The sequence below is a fragment of the Manis javanica genome, chromosome X, assembly GCF_040802235.1.
Source record: "Manis javanica isolate MJ-LG chromosome X, MJ_LKY, whole genome shotgun sequence".
NCBI lineage: Eukaryota > Metazoa > Chordata > Mammalia > Pholidota > Manidae > Manis > Manis javanica.
The window spans coordinates 34,862,812-34,870,045 of record NC_133174.1 but is presented as its reverse complement, the minus strand read 5'-3'; positions in this window follow the sequence as shown (position 1 = coordinate 34,870,045).

Here is a 7,234-nt window from a genome sequence, read left to right as displayed (position 1 = left end):
CCCTCACTATGCCTGAAATATAGGACCGATATAGATACAGATATAGATATAGAGAGATAGAGATAGAGATAGAGATAGAGATAGAGATAGAGATAGAGATAGAGATAGAGATAGAGATAAAGATAGAGATGATAGAGATAGAGATAGAGATATGCCAAGTAATAACACACACGGACTGATTCATATTTCAAGATTATCAATAATAGGTTGACTCTCTTTGTCAACCCTTTGGGGCCTCAATTGTTTTCAATAAGTTCAAGTATTTTCAAGGAGAAAAATGCAATGAGTAGATGGAAATAGGGAGTAAAGGCGTTTCTCTTAGATGATGTCCCCAAATCAGAAAAAAACTGAGAAAGTTTGTATCACAAACCAACACCTTTTAAAACAAGAGTGAGCCTTTGGGTTCTTAAATCTCCTGGAGCTGGTCAGTTCAGGCAGACATGAGGGAAGGGTAGCTGCAATCAGGAATGACAGCAACATCCAGTGGTCCCACTTAACTCATCTTCAGGGCTTTTCCAAGGCAAAACCCACAGCATCCAACCCTCCGTGTGCTACTCCTCCAATACCTGGCAAGCTGGCCTCCTCTGTGTCCTCCAAGGTCATGCTCTACATCACACCTGTGACCCTTTGCTGATGCTGTCTCCAGCTCTCCTCTTTCTGCACACCCCACATCTCTCTCTTCCTTTCCTCATCCCATCCTTTGAAAGCCCTCTTCTGTCCTCCAACTTCCAGGCTGTCTACCCTCCCTCCTGCAATTTCCCCTACCTTGGGCAGTTACTATCACTACCTGTTATGGGCTGAATTGTGCACAACACCTTGTGCTACCAAATTCATATGTTGAAGTTCTAACCCCAAGTATCTCAAAATGTGGACTACTTTGGAAAAACAGGGTAGTTGCAAATGTCGTTAGTTAAGATGACATCATTAAGGTGGGTCCTTAATCCAAAATGACTGGTGTCTTTTTTAAAAAGTATACCATGTGGAAAAAGAGACTCACATAGAAAGAAAATGATGCAAAGACACAGGAAGAATATGGCCATCTCACAAGCCAAGAACAGCAGCCAGGAATAGATGATTCCCTCACACTTCTCTGTAGAAACCACCCCTGATGACATTTTGATCTTAGACTTCTAGCTTCTAGAACTGTGAGACAATACATTTCTGTTGTTTGAGCCATGTAAGTAATGGTGTTTATTATGGCAGCCCCAGCAAACTAATATATTAATTCTCACTTGCTATTTACCAAAGGAGAATGTGGAGTAAGGGCCACATTTTGATGTCTGTGACCCTAGACACTTCTGCCCTCATAGGCCCCTTTCTCCATACAAAAATATTACAAATTATATTTTATGAATTCACTGTTAAAAAGATGAATATAGAAATATTAGATATTCAGACACATTTCTCGACCAAAATCTTCCTTTTTTCTTCTGATTTTAAAAGAAATTAAAACATTTTCATGGGCCACTGAAAGTAGTGTGGGCCCCAGGCCCTGTGCCAATCATGCCTGATGGAGAAGTCAGGCTAGCCTGCAGCCTCCCGAGCCCGAGCAGTCACTTTGGTGACAACACCTTGTGCTACCAGGTACAACAGCCTGACTTTTACCAAACAAGTCTGAAGAAAAATGTTCTGAACAAAGCATTGTTCTCTAGACATTCCTTTAAGAAATCCAGCTAAACAAAAAAGGGATGAAAATATGAGGTCTCTAACTGGAGAAAGGTCTTGGATGTCCAGGGAGGTCTAGGGTGTCTTGGTTTTGAGTACTAGATCATTCATTTATTCGTTCATTTATTGAGGGATTTTGCTGTGCCAGACACTATGCTGGGTACTTTGTCTATCTATGGTGGCCATCAAGGCCCAGGCCATATTAGAGGGCAATGTAAAAGGGGCAGTTTCTAGATTAAGTTCTCTGCCAATCTTACCAATTTTATAATACCAAAGCCTGGTTCATCTCTCTTTAATTTAACCTGCTTCCGTATTTATCAAGCAGCATACAGTTATTGCTTATGGCTATATCCCAAAATCCAAAGACCGGAGGGCAGGGGAGACTCCATGGCTAGAGGGCCTGCCCCTCTGCCCACAGCTGGCACAGGATCACATCTGGGTTAGCAGTCAGCTTGTTCCAGTCTCACTGCTCCTGCCATTCATGCAGCTGAGTTTAATCTTGAGGTCTCAGCAGCTTCTTGCCCAATCCTTCCTTATCTTCTCAAGTATAGCTCAAAATCCGCTCACACACAGCAGAGCAGCCCCCCACAAAGGCCAACAGTGGGGTTGCTTCTAAATCTGATGCTATTCCTTCATGGGAAAATAGGGACTTGGAAAGGAAATGAGAAGCAAGCACAGATTGAAATCTAGGGCCTTAGCTAAAGCATCAGGCCCCCCATTGTGTGATTTATTATAGAACATAGATCAGAGATGCTTAGCTAAGCCACCAAAGACTTTATCTCCTCTGGCTTCATAATAACAATATGATTCAAATAGCATCCCTAGATGTGAAGAGATCCATTAATCCAGCCAGCCTCCGTATCACATCTCGCAGTCAAACATGTATTTGGAGCTTAGGACAAAATGGAGCCTAAAATGCTTTATTCTAAAGGGACAGTTTCTTCGAATAGGATTGCTTCCTAAACAGGGAAGTGGGACTAAAGAATGAAAATTGATATAATTTCCCACTCTTTGTGAAGAAACATTTAATTTGACATCTTTTATCCAGTGGAAATCTGGATGCAAATCGCAGCTCATTATTGTTTCTTGCTTTGATGCACCCCCTCCCACTGATACACTTTGAATACCACCTCCTGTCCCCCTTAAGTGGGAGGTTGCAGGTAGATAATGAAAAAAAATAATTGCCCTGGTTAAAAGGGAACATTAAATTGGAGACTGAATTTAGGTGACTATAGTTCTGAATTAAGCAAGCAGAAGCAGGCAACACCCTCAAAGGCCCTTCCTTCAATTCTTAAGATGTTGGAACCACAGCTTACCAGAAAGGTGGAGAAATACCTTCAAGTATCCTTTTTTCCTTGTATCATATAATTGTTCAAAAACAGCCGTAGATGAAGGTTCCATACACAAATAGATTTACAACAGGAGTGAACTGGACTCTGTAGACCCAGGTACACAAATAAAAGTACATTATTCTTCAGAAATGAAATAACATTTAACACTGAGCTCCACTTCCAACCCTAGTGAAGAAAAACGATCTCAATCATTAGGGATTTCCCTCTTCCTGACTCCTGGTAGTTGTTCAAGTGGTCCCAGGGATTTGATACAGAAGTCTAAGGTCATTGAATGCCAGGGCATTTCTTCAAGGCAAGCTCACTGCCACCAATATTGGAGCCTCCACAGTTCCTGAAAGACAAATCTTCCACGTCTGTACCCCACTTGGGCACCCCAGTGCCAGGGGCCTGCTTCCCTTGCGTATTTCCTGGCCACGGTCCTCTTGAGATTTTCCACTTCTTGGACCCTGTGAAAGCCAGAGCCATGAGCCTCCATTCTACACAAAGACCCAGACCATCACCCTTCCCAGCCATGGACAGGCTTCCCTCTTTTCTTTATGCTCTTGCAGCATCTGCTTCAAAAACATGCCGCAATCAAGTGGAGAGATGGTTGGACAAATGTGATGCAGCAAGGATAGGGGGTAGAATGTTTATGGTAAAATCTAGATGGTGGGTAATGGGTATTCACTGTAAAATCCTTTCAATTTGCCCATATGTTTGAAATTTTTCATAATCAGTGGTGGAAGAAAATGCAGCTCTCTCCCCAACTCCTAACCCTCCCTGCTGTGACTTTTAAAAACAAAAAGCAGAAGGGTAAGAGGAGCACAGTAGGGAACTTAGCCTTGTGACATAAATCTCCCCAATACAGAGGAAACAATCTGGCTAGCAAACCTTCTTGGAACCCAAGAGGCAAAGACAGAGTGAAAACAAAGCACAATTTAATATTTCAATGGATTTTCCTACCGCACTTTCTAAATGAAAGAGAACCAGGTATGATTGTCCACTCCCTTACCCCACTACCATCCCTACCTGAAACCTAGTTGTCTACATAACATAACCACCTTTTTTTTACTCAAAAATGTTTAGTAATGAAGGAATATGTAGTCTCCTCACTTCTGGATCCCACAGCAAAGATGGAAAGGATGGGTTCTTGGCTGCAGGACACACAAATTGAAGACACCCCAAATTTTGATAGCCAAGAATTCAAAGAAACTGTCAAGTAGCTCTTGACCTCTGGAAATATCCTGACAACTGGTTCTCAGGGTGGTGTTGGTAAGATCTTAGTATTGCTCTGAATGCTGAGCTCCAGAGGTACTTCTCACTCCTGCCATTTTGATTGTAAGCAGCTATTAGAAAGATCTGAAATCAGAAGTCACTTATCTAAATAAATAAAATCACATTTCTACCTGACTTGCTATATCAGGTGGAAAGGATTGAATGTCTTTTCATCAGATGTGGAAAATGTTTTGAATTACCTGACAAAATACACACTGAGTGGTATATGAGGACCACATACTGAGGTGCCCTTTAGAGCTTCTTCATGAGAGAAGCATTTGGGTTCTAGAGCAGGCACAGGTGAGGTACGAATCCAATCCTTAATTGGATTCTGTGATCTGCAAGCAATGATTTGTGGTTGGGAGTTTTCTAACTTGCATAACTCTAAGAAGATATTCCACGATGAGTTGCAGCAGGGATTAATTTATTTATTTAAAGATGGCCAGTGATCTTACTGAGTAATGCTGGGTGACTAGCTGGTTAACCTGACAATGGAAGGCTGTAGTGAGCCCAGCAGTAATAGATAGCATCGCAAAATACAAAAACAGGCATTTAACTTTTAACGAGGTATTTTATTTCATTTAGTCTTGTTCTCTGCTATGTTCCTCTCTGATATCTGTCAATTTTATCAATTACAGATTATCTAACCACTTTAACAATATTAGAAGAAAAATTCTCTCTCCTCACCCATTCTCTGTCACACACACACACACACACACACACACACACACACACACACACACGAGTTGTCTGACACATACTACAGCAGCTTCTCTCAGCTCCTCCTCAGGCGTGGGTTGTTACATATGTCTGTGGACCTCTCCTGATAATTCCATGAGTTTTAGGCATAATAATAATAATAATTGTGTGATGACCCATGCCTACTCCTCCAGTAACATGAATTCAGATTATAACTCCTCATCGCAGTACAATCTGGCTAGCCCCTCACCCAAAGACAGAGTAGGCATTTCAATTTCTACCTTCAGTCCTTCTTTCTGCCTCTCTTCTACTGCCTCAACCTTCACTAAATGATCCACAAAGGCTGGTTTTACTTTCAGCTTTGTTTCTTGAATACGCCAAACTTGCCTAATCAGAAAGGGAGAGATGTGAATTAGGAAGAGAAGGAGAGCAAATAATGAGCAAACTGTAGCAGTCTCACACTGCAAAGCTGCCATGGAAAGATCCTCAGGTGTGATGATATGAATACCAGGAAGTAATGCAATGTTGAAATTGTTCCCTTCAAGGCAGGTAGAGGCAGAATGAAATCGCCAAACATTCTACTCATAAGACAAGTGAGTGTGAAGTCAGGTAGCTTCCAAATGCAAAAGAGTGAGCTCCCCAGAGTGTGTCTTCTTTTGCACTGTACTGAGCGTACACCTACTCAGCATCTGGGGATGCACATTTAGATCTCCTTCCTGCTTATAATCCCATTGGTAGGGAGCTCTGGAAGCTAGCACAGAACATGAACCAGAAAGTGAAAGCTAAAATCAGGTCAGTGAGCATTAGACAGGATAATTTGAGATTATAAACAAGTTTTGTCCTTGCAAGAATACATATAATGTTTCTATGAGCGGCTCAATCTCTGGGTCTTAATGTATGATCAAGAACAAAAGGAAATAAGAACCGCCTTTATCTCAACTACAAGATTTCACCTCACCAGACGTAGAAGGATTTCCCAGCTCCTCAAGGGAACAATAGTGAGTTTGCATTCTTTAAAAAGCCCACAACCTAGCAAGAGGACCAAACTGTCGGTCCATGATTCAGCCCATAACATCATCACTAGTGATGTCACTTGAAGCACAGCCTCCAAATTCCTCGAATCTGGGTCAGGGTGTTGCTGGAAGAATTAGCCAGTTCTCTTTCCCTTGCTTGCTATATTCCCAACATCTACAATAGTGGGCATTCAAGGAATATTGAACAAATGAATACATGAATGAATGTGCATTCCAGAACCAATGTATGCTAAAAAATAAAATACACTCATTCTCCTTGCATGTTTTACCAATAAGCAAACCAGAGCTCTGAGAGAATAAAATGGCTTTCTGATAAAGAACACAGGACAAACCACGCCAGGAAATAACCTTGAGGCCAACACCCAAACCCAGAGACCCAGTCTGATATTCAAGTCCACCAGACAGAGTCTGATTTCCTGGTGCTGATGGCCACACCAGCATCACCTGGGCACTACCCGGCCTTCTAACCAGGAGCCAGACAGACTGAGTGGTAAAGCTGAGCCTCTCACTTTCCCGCTACATCTGTGGCTTCTTCTACTAATGACAAACTCACTGAACAGGAACACTTCCTGGCTGGCACCCTGGTGTGGCTCTGCCAGGCCTGGGCCTTCCACATCATAAGCACACCCACCTGGCAGGATTAGAAAAAGGGGACATGGCAGGGGTTAAGGAAAAACCCCATGTAAATATCTAATCTGCCCAGTCCAGCCATAAAGCTGAAGAGCACCCGCCTGAAACCACCACTGCGATTTTACATAAATGACATTCAGGCTGGCTACAAAGCCCCATGTGAGTCTCAACAGTAAAGGGCCTCTGGGTAATTCACCAGCTGGCTAGCTGATTTTAGCACAGTTAGTAAAACACTGCATTAACATTTAGCTTTTGTGTGTAGAACAAGCTGTGCAGTAAATTTTTCTAAATGTTACTGAAATATATTACCTGCAAACTATGGGCTAAGCTGAGGCAGCAACAGGAAAAGTCTCCATTCTCAGAAAGCCCAGGTTCTAGAGCAAGTTTAAAATTCACTTGGAAGATGCACATGTCTGGGCCCACAGGAAATAGTTCTTGGTAAGGGGCCATAGGCACGTCTGGGAGGAGCTTCTGACATCTGCTACAGGGCACTCGGGTGCTCTATCACCTCATGTGTGTGGCATGCTTACTGCTTGCTCTAGACTGAATGTTTGTGTTCCCCTAAAATTCACATGCTGAAAACCTAATAGCCAAGCTTAG